Below are 9,937 nucleotides of genomic sequence, written 5' to 3'. Positions count from 1 at the left end.
TCTTACGCCGCTCCTTCACTTCATCAACCATGTGCTTTAAATCTCTTGGGGGCAGAAAAGGAAGGCCCCAACAGAGAGAGAGAGAGAGAGAGAGAGAGAGAGAGAGAGAGAGAGAGAGAGAGAGAGAGAGAGAGAGAGAGAGAGAGAGAGAGAGAGAGAGAGAGTTGGCGAATTACCTAGAGTGAAGGAATATAAATATTTGGGAGTGTGGATAAACGAAGGGGATAACTACTTAAGAACTCACGAGGAGCAATTTAAGGTTAAGGGAAAGCGAAACGCAGCTTTAATGAAGCATAGAGCTCTGTGGGGGTATAACAAATATGAAGTAGTAAGAGGAATGTGGAAAGGAGTAATGGCTCCGGGTCTCACGTTTGCGAATGCTGTACTCTGCTTAAAATCAGACGTTCTATCAGGCCTTGAAGTAAACCAGAGAACGGTAGGACGTTTGGCCTTGGGTGCGCATTGAAAAGCAACTAACGAAGCAGTTCAGGGAGATATGGGCTTGGCGTCGTTTGAAGTTAGAGAAGCTCAGAGTAAAATATGCTTTGAGATGAGGTTGAGGGCAATGGATCAACAAAGGTGGGCAGCTAAGGTTTTTAGGTACCTATACTTGAAAAGCGTGGACACCCAGTGGTTAAGAAAGACTAGAAGGCTAACGATGAAATACGGAAAGAACAGTGGAGAATCCAAAACAGCCAAAGTAACCAAAAAAGAGGCAAGGCAGATTGAAACGAATAAATGGAGGGAAAAAATGGAAGCTAAAACGTCGTTACAGATGTACAGGGCTGAGAAATTGAACATCAGAAAGGAAAATTTCTACGATAATTCCCAGGGCAGTGCTTTGCTTTTTGAGACTAGAGCAGGTTGCCTGCGAACTAAGAGTTTTGTGGGGAAGTATTCACAAAATGATGGGGTATGCGTGGTATGCGGAAAAGAAACAGAAACTATGCGGCACATAGTGTTAGAATGTGAGGGTATCCATCCAAATCTACATGAAGGGAATATTGGGCTTCCAGAAGCCCTAGGATTTAAGGGTATCACAGAGGAAGTTAACTTCAAGGCTGTCGAGGGTACGAAAAGAAGATTAGAATGCTGGTGGACGAAAAGAAGAGAGGGGAATATTGCCTAGGACAGTTACCACCTGTAACAGGGAAAAAAAAAAGTATTTCGTGCCTAATAAGCTTTAGTGCCTGCCCTAAGCAGCGCTAGTATTAAACCAAGAGTGTGAAACATGGTTATATTATCCCTTTTTCGTAAGATGACATGTCATCACCCCGCTTCAAAGGGGAAACCAATAGCAATAAATCAATCAGAGAGACAGAGAGAGAGAGAGAGAGAGAGAGAAAGTTTATTGAAGCAACAGGGACGAAGTAGGGGGCAAAAAGAGTTAGGAGCTGTGGGGGGCCATCCTAGTCTGGTAGGCCGCGTGCCGCTGCTGCCATCCTCGCCCGAGAGATCAGGGCCTCCTGGTCTTCGAGCAGGCAGCTCTGCAGTGCGCACTCCCACTGCTCAAGGGTAAGGGATCTGCGTGGTGGAGGCTTGGTGGTGCACGTCCAGACGAGATGAGCGGTGGTGTTGCGCTCATCGCATTGGGGGCAGTTAAGTGGGTAGTTATAGTAGGAGAGATGTGGTGGAGATGGAGGCGATTGTAATACGTGTTGGTTTGAGGACGGCGCCAAATGCGGGCGTCTGCGGTATAAAGGGAAGGGTGCGGAGGGGGATAGGTGCGTCGGGTCGCTCTGTAGTGGTAGAGGATGTCGGTGTATGTTTGGGAGAGGGGGGTAAGGAAGTGTCAATGCTGGCTGCCTTATTGGCCTCTTCTGGGAATGCCCGGTGAAGGAGAGCTGGGGAGGTGGCGTGCGCCACCTCGTGCCCTTGGAGTGCAGTATGGCTGTGTGTCCACGCTATGCGGGCATGATTAGAAAAAAAAAAAAAAATATGCGCCAACACAGACGTGTTTTTATTATTTTTTATTTTTTAGAGCGCTAGCTCTTAATAAAGCGTACTGTTGGGCGAGTTGGTAGTTCATTGTAAAGAATAGCTACAGCGCGAACGGAAACAAGGACACAAGGACACACGTCCCGTCGTCTTTCTCTGTCCTTGTTTCTATTCACGCTGTGGCTATGTTTTACAACAATCTCTTAAGCACCGGCTCCTGCGATTTGGCGGTGCCGTTGTCCCTCGTTGTAACCGAGGTAACGAAGGGGACACCGAGCACGGACGAGATAGGGCGAGCACGAAAGCGGAGCATGAAAGTATGGCGAAAGTGTGAGCGGGAGGGCGGTATGCCGACTCTCGGCGGTGGCTTCGCGCTGCGAGATAACACCAGTGTAACGAGTGCTGTCGTGCGTTCGAGGATGACGCACTTGCTCCGTGAGACCACAGTCCTTTAATGCTTTTCTGGCCGTTAAACTTCCGCTCGAGTTTCGCTTGGGGACAAAAACTACCGCCAGGGGCGCCGCCGCTGATCGGAGGGCGTCCAGCGGCCTTAGTCCCCCCCGTGTGTGGGCCCCTCGCCGGAAGCAGTACGTGCACCAGCCCGCTTTTGGTGGCACTTTTTGACACGAAAGTGTTTCATGCCGGGTAAGCGAAGATTTCGCTGACGTCATATCCGCCACGGAAATGACGCCAGTACAATGAACACAGGTGAAACGGCGGAAAAAGTTTCATTGACGCGGATGGTGCTGCCGTCTAGGAGAAGTGAAGCGAAGTAGTGCATCATGACAGTTGGCGCTTCGATATCGTTTGGAACGTGATCGCGTTTGGATCGTAGCTTGGACCGTGAACGCGTTCGCGTCCGCTTGGTCACGGTCCAAACTACGAACTTTGCCTCTCGTGTTCCACAAGCTGAGCTCGTCGCAACGCTCGTCGTCGCTCGTCTGCCGTTTACGCCGCGGAGGAGGACCGAAGTGGTCGCACCTTTGCCGAAGCGACCCGCCAGCAGGACGCCGCTCGCCAAGCAGACCCACAAGACAGCCGTCGACCCGCCAATCATGCTCCTTTCGTTGCAGATTTTGCTGCACAATTGACTTTCGTGTTTTACCGATTCCTACGACAGAGGTATCCACCACAGTTTTAGATGCGGCGCATCTCTTGCTCTGAGGCATGTCCCTCCTGCGTCGTCGTCGGCGGCGGCGGCGTCCGTCCGCAGCCCTCCTCCGTTCGCCTCTCCCACAGCTGTGTGCAACACTCTCACTCCGGCGCATTAGCATAACGACAGCTGGCGCGCTTGGTTGGCGCGCGCTTCGCTGCGTTAACGCTGCGTTAACAGCTGCTCCGGTGCGCATGTGCGCGCATGCGCGACTCTCCTCCGCGGTCTCCTCTCCTTCAAGCGCTGTGAATATAAAGTGGGTAACGCGCTGGGTGGTGGCCGCTAAAACACGTGTACTCTCTCATTTCGCGTATGCATGTGCATGAAAATGTAAAATTGCCTCCATCGTCCCGTGTATGAGAACATCCGTATGTGATGGAAGACATCCTACGAGTTCACAATACGTTTCACGCGACGTAGAGAATAAACCCAATGGAAACGCCAATTGAACCCCCAGATGCGCCGCATCACACCAGGGTTCCCTCGCGGGGAGATGGAGGCAATTTTTTTATACAAACATGGTCTTGGTAGTTATGCCCTCGAGGTTGCTACAAAGCGAAGCGGGGAGGGAGGTCTTGTAACTGTAGCTGTACGGGGAATCCGTATAAAGCGGGAGGCCAGCTCAAAACGATCTACGGATGTCCGGATTTGATTATAAGAAATTTCTCAGCAGTGAGCATGCGTAAGAGATATAGCGTGAGTTAAATTCAGTTATGGTTTTCATTCATCCGCAACTCTTGACCGCTGCGCTACTCTTATCATTGCCCAGCTATGGCTCGGTACATTGAGGTTTGATTTCACAGCACAACCAGAGCACGGATAGGGAAGCTCTGGAAATGGCGCTGTTCTGTTCTAAGGAAACTTTCTGAACGTGAAAGTCTAAGTGGCTTGGTCAACGCGTTCCGCGCTGCTATTCATAGGCGCTGAGGTTTCAAACTTTCTTTTCGTTTAGTCTAAAGTGAATATGGTTAATTACATGAGGAATTACTTTCGCCCGCCTGTTGCGACTGAGCCCGGGCGAAAATCCGGAGAAACGTTTCGATTGTGCAAAAAGAGACTCTGCACGGCTGGCAAATTATTCATTTGTGGCTTCCTCAGACTCAGCATCTGAATTGTTTCCTTCGTTACCGTTGAACGAAAATTACTCTCGCTAGTGCCAGCAACTGTTGATGTCGTCATGCATGCAAGGTAAGTGTGTGGGATTCCAAGTATAAAGGAAAGGCTTTTTTGAATATTTTAGTGATTATCGCAGCACACACGCACACACTAAATCGCCGTTTGTACACAAACAATCGCGTGATCCACACTCTAACTCAAGGTATTCATCAAAACACGAGCACACCGCTAATAAAAACCAACCAAGTAAACGCACGTCCGAGCGCTTCTATCAGACCTCAGGCCGTTTCCCTGAAGCATTGTCGGAGTCCTTGAATGGTATTGTCCATACGGCACGCGCCAAAATTATGTCCAACGCCCACGAAATTCCGGTCTTTGTCCACACAGCGCGCGCATTACAAAAGGAGCTGTCACTCCATCGTCGCATATCTCCGCCGTCTTTAGGCGCTGGCCTTGTCTTCCTAGCTCGCTCGCGAGAACCAAGCATATCGCCACGGCGGTATACGGTGTAGCCTGTCACAGCCTCTTCGCCGCGGCGTAACCCACAGGCTTCAAAGCCAAGCGGTTTATATAGTCATAAGCGCTCGACAATCGGGAACCGCTGGCGCTTAGCAGTGACTCAGCTCGGCTATGCCAGGTTATACGTAGCGCGAGCTAAGGTTCAGCTGGTTATTCTTAGCTTTCCTGGTTGTCTAGGATTAGCTGGTTATCATGCTTATTGCTGCTTATCATCCATTCCATATCCAATCCAAATCCAAATCCAAATCCAAATCCAAATCCAAATCCAAATCCAAATCCAATCCAATCCAATCCAATCCAATCCAATCTAATCCAATCCAACCCAATCCAATTCAATGCAATCCAATCCAATCCTCGCGCTTGCGCAAAATGTGGCAGTGCAACGCCGGCACGTGCGGGGAGAAAATCACGGAGAGAACGGATCTCCCGCTGGCGCAGTTTCAGGCAGGGGGCGCGCGAGCACTGCGAAGGCGGGAAATTTGATTTGCATGGGGTGGTAGGAGTAAGCGGATAACGGCGGTACAGCCCATTATTAAGGCGAATCACTGCTCTGCACTTCCGACAGCTTTCACATTGAGTGGAACGGCTCTAATTTTTTGGTTTTTGAACTTACTGCGTAGCTTGGACTGTACAACTGCCTCAGACGCGGCGGCGCACTTTTCTCCATTCGTATCCGGCCCCACCAAAGACCTCGCAGTGCACCCGCGCTTTGCACGCTATGATACGGCACTTATTTACGACAACCGGAGAGGCATTCCACCGGAGTCTCAAGGCACCCTCGGCGCAGCTCGGACCTAAGACGGCAAAGGTGCGGTTTGCCGCAAAAGGACATTACCAAGCTTTCCCTGGCAGGGATTATTTCTAGCGGCCAAACGCGCATCCCGGCTATCCCAGACAAACGATGAAAGACGGAAAGCGTTCCCGCGGCTGCGCTCTGCACACCTTCAAAACTACACCCGCAAACTTCCAGGGATGGCACGTTTCCACCTCGCACGCAGCTCGGCGCCAGAAAAAAAATGGCCACGTATCTGCTGCTGTCGTTGCAAATGTCGCCGAAAGACGATAGTCGACTGGTGCCCCTGCCAAGTGAAGGCCTCCCTTCTCTTTCGCGCTCACCTCTCATGCTGTTCCTTTCCCGTATCGTTCCTTTCTAGATAAGGCGCTAGAGGTTTGCTTAATTCAATTTAAATTTACCGCGTTCTACTGGTACAAATCGGGTGCCTCGATGCCAGCGCTGCCGTACTGCGGAGACGCGCGTGAATGGAGGCACCTACGACAACGTTTATAGAACCACGATGCCCTACTGCACGAGCGTTCCAAGCGGAACGTGGATCCCATCTAGTGGAACATTTCCTTGCTGTTGCCATTTGATTTCTTAAAGGAGCCATGAAGAGAAAATACAACTTCGTTTAATTTGAAAGAACTAGGATTCAGTATCTCACTCAGTTCCATTAGAGCCACAAAAGATGTTTTTTTAACGAAAAAAAGCAAGAAGTATTTAAGAACTTTCAAATTTTCCGCCACAGTGACACGTTATGAGCAAGAATGAAGTCATACGGGCCAACAATAAAAGATAATTTTCAGTGCGTTAACTGCACGCTAGCATTCAAGTGATGCAGTCAAATGGAACTAGAGACCCCATTGCAGATGTCCACTCATGTGTCGTCGCGACAGGTCAGTTAGGAGGCCGCCAATCGCACAAACAAGGTTCCGTGACGTCATAGAAAAGTTGCGGGAAATTGGCTAGGGGGTCGCGACTGCTTCAAACGTTTTCTTTAATAACTCCGTTATTTGTTCGAAGATTGCGATGATATTGGTATCATTGTTATAGGGACTAAGCAGTCTTTCTATTAAACGCAACTTGCATTTTGTCTTCATGGCTCCTTTAAATGCCGCCAGGAGGTAGCGCTGGCAACAGCAGGCTACGGTTTTCTGCCGTTGGTGCAGTATTTTATTTTCTATAGCAGAAACCAAGCATCCACGATTTTTTTTAATAAAGAAACAATGCGAATATCACTTATTTATTGATTTGTGCCTTATATTTGCGTAATGTCTTGTTCTTGTTCAACAATGTTGACAAGTATTAACGCTGACACCAGACTTAGACGTTTAGATTTGGCTGTGAGTATATAAGAGTATTGAGCAGAAATGAATTACTTTGGCCGGGTGGCTAAATCGAGTCACAGGGAAGACAGACAGACAGACCAAAATTTCTGCGTTTAAGTAGCCCAAGAGAGACTATCGTCTTTAGGAGAGAAATAGCGACACTTTCTCGTCGTTTCCTCTTGTAGCCAGAAAGGCAGCCGGGAACGCAGCAAGGCAATGCCGTGACCGTTCACCGAACACTTTTCAGCACTCAAAGTATTCGGTCCATTTCAGCGGTACACGACCCGTAAAGCGAACGAGCCCTGCTAATACTGCCGCACTCCCCTCCGATCACTTTTACGGCTGCCCTGATGATGATGCTTAGCGGTTTCCCCTTTGTAAGGGGGTGGCGTTGCACAGCGGCCTTAGTCGCAACGCCACTGTAAAATCACCTCGCCAAAAATACAAACAAAATAAATAAGAAATATGATAAAAATAAAATAAAATAGCTTTGATTGCGACGCCAGCACCGCGACACGTCATCCTATGACAGCGCACGAAGCTCTCCCACAGCACCTTACCCATGGCGTGACGGCGGAGTTTCATGACCAGAGAAGCATTGAAGGACTCTTCTGAGACGAGTGAAGTGCTGCGACTGCGGCTGCAGCTAAACGAGCCGTCCGAGCAGAGGTTCACCGCAGCAGACTCCATATTCCCGAAGTGCGCACCGCTGAAGCACCAGCTCTGCGCTTCGCAGAGACCGCAGTACAGCGCCGGGAGTGGCTATGGGTCTGTCAGCAATGCCAGCCGAAATATTTGGTACGTCTAATTAAGTTTGCGAGCTGTGTGCCGCAGAGCTGGACAGCGGCTTGAGTGGCTGTCTATACTTCTCGCCTGCCGTGCTCATTGACCAAATGCGTACTGCACTTCCTGCGCCTCGCATCAACTGACCAGCGATGCACACTGATGTTAGTAGTGGCGGTCTTTAGGTTAGCTATCAAGACAAGCCGTAATTTTGTAGCCCTCGGGTGCGAGAACATCCCGTTCCTCTGTGTGGTAACGCCTCCCAAGACAGCCACCACCTCGTGAAAAACTTGCATACAGCTTGTCTTTGAGAACCAGGCATTGGTGCAGCAAGCCGACCATAGATTCATCCATTTCTCCGACCGCAAGGCCTCCTCCATGACAATCAACGACCGGGAAAGGAGTGTTTCTTGAAGGAGTAATCTGTGAAGAATAAAAATACTATGCAACCATACACATAGGTCTGTCGGAAATTCTTTGCCTCAACATATTTGGCACACCGTCGAAACAGCTAAACAGCTTCGCTCTAATTCCGCAATAGGGAGTCTCGTAATCGTCAGCCACTTCTTTTATTTCAGGTTTCTTTATAGAAAAAAATCTCCCTTGGATCACTTCTGATTCTTTTTATAAATAATGGTGATTTAGCACCTTTTAGATCGGTTTAGACGTGGAGAGGAGCCTGTTACCACGCCTAATAAAAGACCTGCGACGGGCCGGAAGGGACCGGGCTGCTGTGGCTTGAAAACAAAATGATGCTGATGTTCCGCTTATGATATCAATGCGTGAGCACCGCTTCACGTTCAGTTGTAAAACCACATGGGTGGGTCATAATATCCTAACGGCTTCTGTTGTCGTCCCCCAGCCGGTCCTTCTACTCGGCATGTGGGAATTTCCGGTTTGTATGCTGACGCGGCAACCCAACTGGAAATTTTAAGTTAGTGCTCACGGCAGCTCTTATCGTCTTACCAGTTACTTGGGTGGATACGCGTGGACATTTAATGGGTCGCAACAGAGAGAGAGAGAGAGAGAGAGAGAGAGAGAGAGACAGAGAGCGTAACCGTGTTTATCGGGAAAAACAATGGTTAGGAGTCTTTAGTCCAACACCCCTTGAGCTTTCCCAGCTCAACAGCCCTCAACTCCAGCAGGCGCTGATCATTGAAGTGGGAGCTGGTCAGAGCTACCTCCAAAAGCTCGTAAGAAGAAAGGAAGGGATTTCGCGAATGTAGTGCGGTCGGCGCAGCCCCCTGCCATACGAAAGAGTGTCCGAATGACAGAATTGTCGGGGTTGCAGTAATCGTCGTGGGCATATCCACCACAGCGGTCACCCTGCAACGCTGTCTCTTTAAGGTTCACGTATGCCTAGTTCTCAGCTAAGCCATTTTAGCAAGCGTAGTATTCACACAACGTCTCGTTCGCGGAATTTTACCGATGTACAAGAGAAAGCCCACAGATGAAGTGATCGTTCTTGAATGCACTCAATGTGAGTGAGAAAACGGAATTTTTGAAATGTGGCAATCTAGCATTGTTTACAGGAAGCACAGCGAAGCATTTACAGGAAGAGGCAGCCGGTCGCGTGTACCAACACGAGCGATCAACGCTTCTCAATCCAAGTGAAGTTTAGCCACCACATACCAGGGGGAGGAGGAATGCTCTCCCTAAAAAAAAAAAACGCTCTATGCCCGTTTCGAGTGAGGTGCACGTGGAGGGGTGCGAGTGTGGGCTCTGCGGTGACATGATGCAACAAGCTCGATTTGTGTCTTCAAGGATGTCCCCGGACGCATTCATGTTTCAGTCTAAGCTAGACGCGGTTTAAATGAAGTGGTTCTCGGCAAAGGACTCTGATGTGCGGGAGTAGACTCGCAGTTCTACACTGCTCGTGCAAGACCGCTGTGCATCGGTGAAGTGCACGAGAAATGCCACAAGCCTGGCAAGATTACAGTTACTCGTATAACCGTTTACTCGTATTACAGTTACTCGTATATTACAGTTACTCGTATAACCCTCACCGCCGACAGTACCATCACTCCATTATTATCATCCTGAGGATGTAGTTTTTTTACTCCTATAGCGAGTTCGCAATTGACAACCACGAAACTAGCGAATCAACCGAGCGAAAGGAACGGAATGGTTTAGCTGGCAGCATGCCGTGTTCTTACAGTTGCGGGGAAGGAGATATTCCGTTTCCTGTTAGGTACAAGCCAGTAACTTCCGGTGTGACGCCGAAAGCTATTTAAACTTGTTGGAATGCCATGACTCGCCTGTAAACCGACCTAATAGATACCAAACACCGCTTATTAAAGACGATAGTCTTTATTGGGCTAC

This window comes from Haemaphysalis longicornis, unplaced genomic scaffold (assembly GCF_048455015.1).
Source record: "Haemaphysalis longicornis isolate Haplotype H1 unplaced genomic scaffold, Haemaphysalis longicornis Haplotype H1 scaffold_13, whole genome shotgun sequence".
NCBI lineage: Eukaryota > Metazoa > Arthropoda > Arachnida > Ixodida > Ixodidae > Haemaphysalis > Haemaphysalis longicornis.
Note: the sequence above shows the minus strand (reverse complement) of the source record.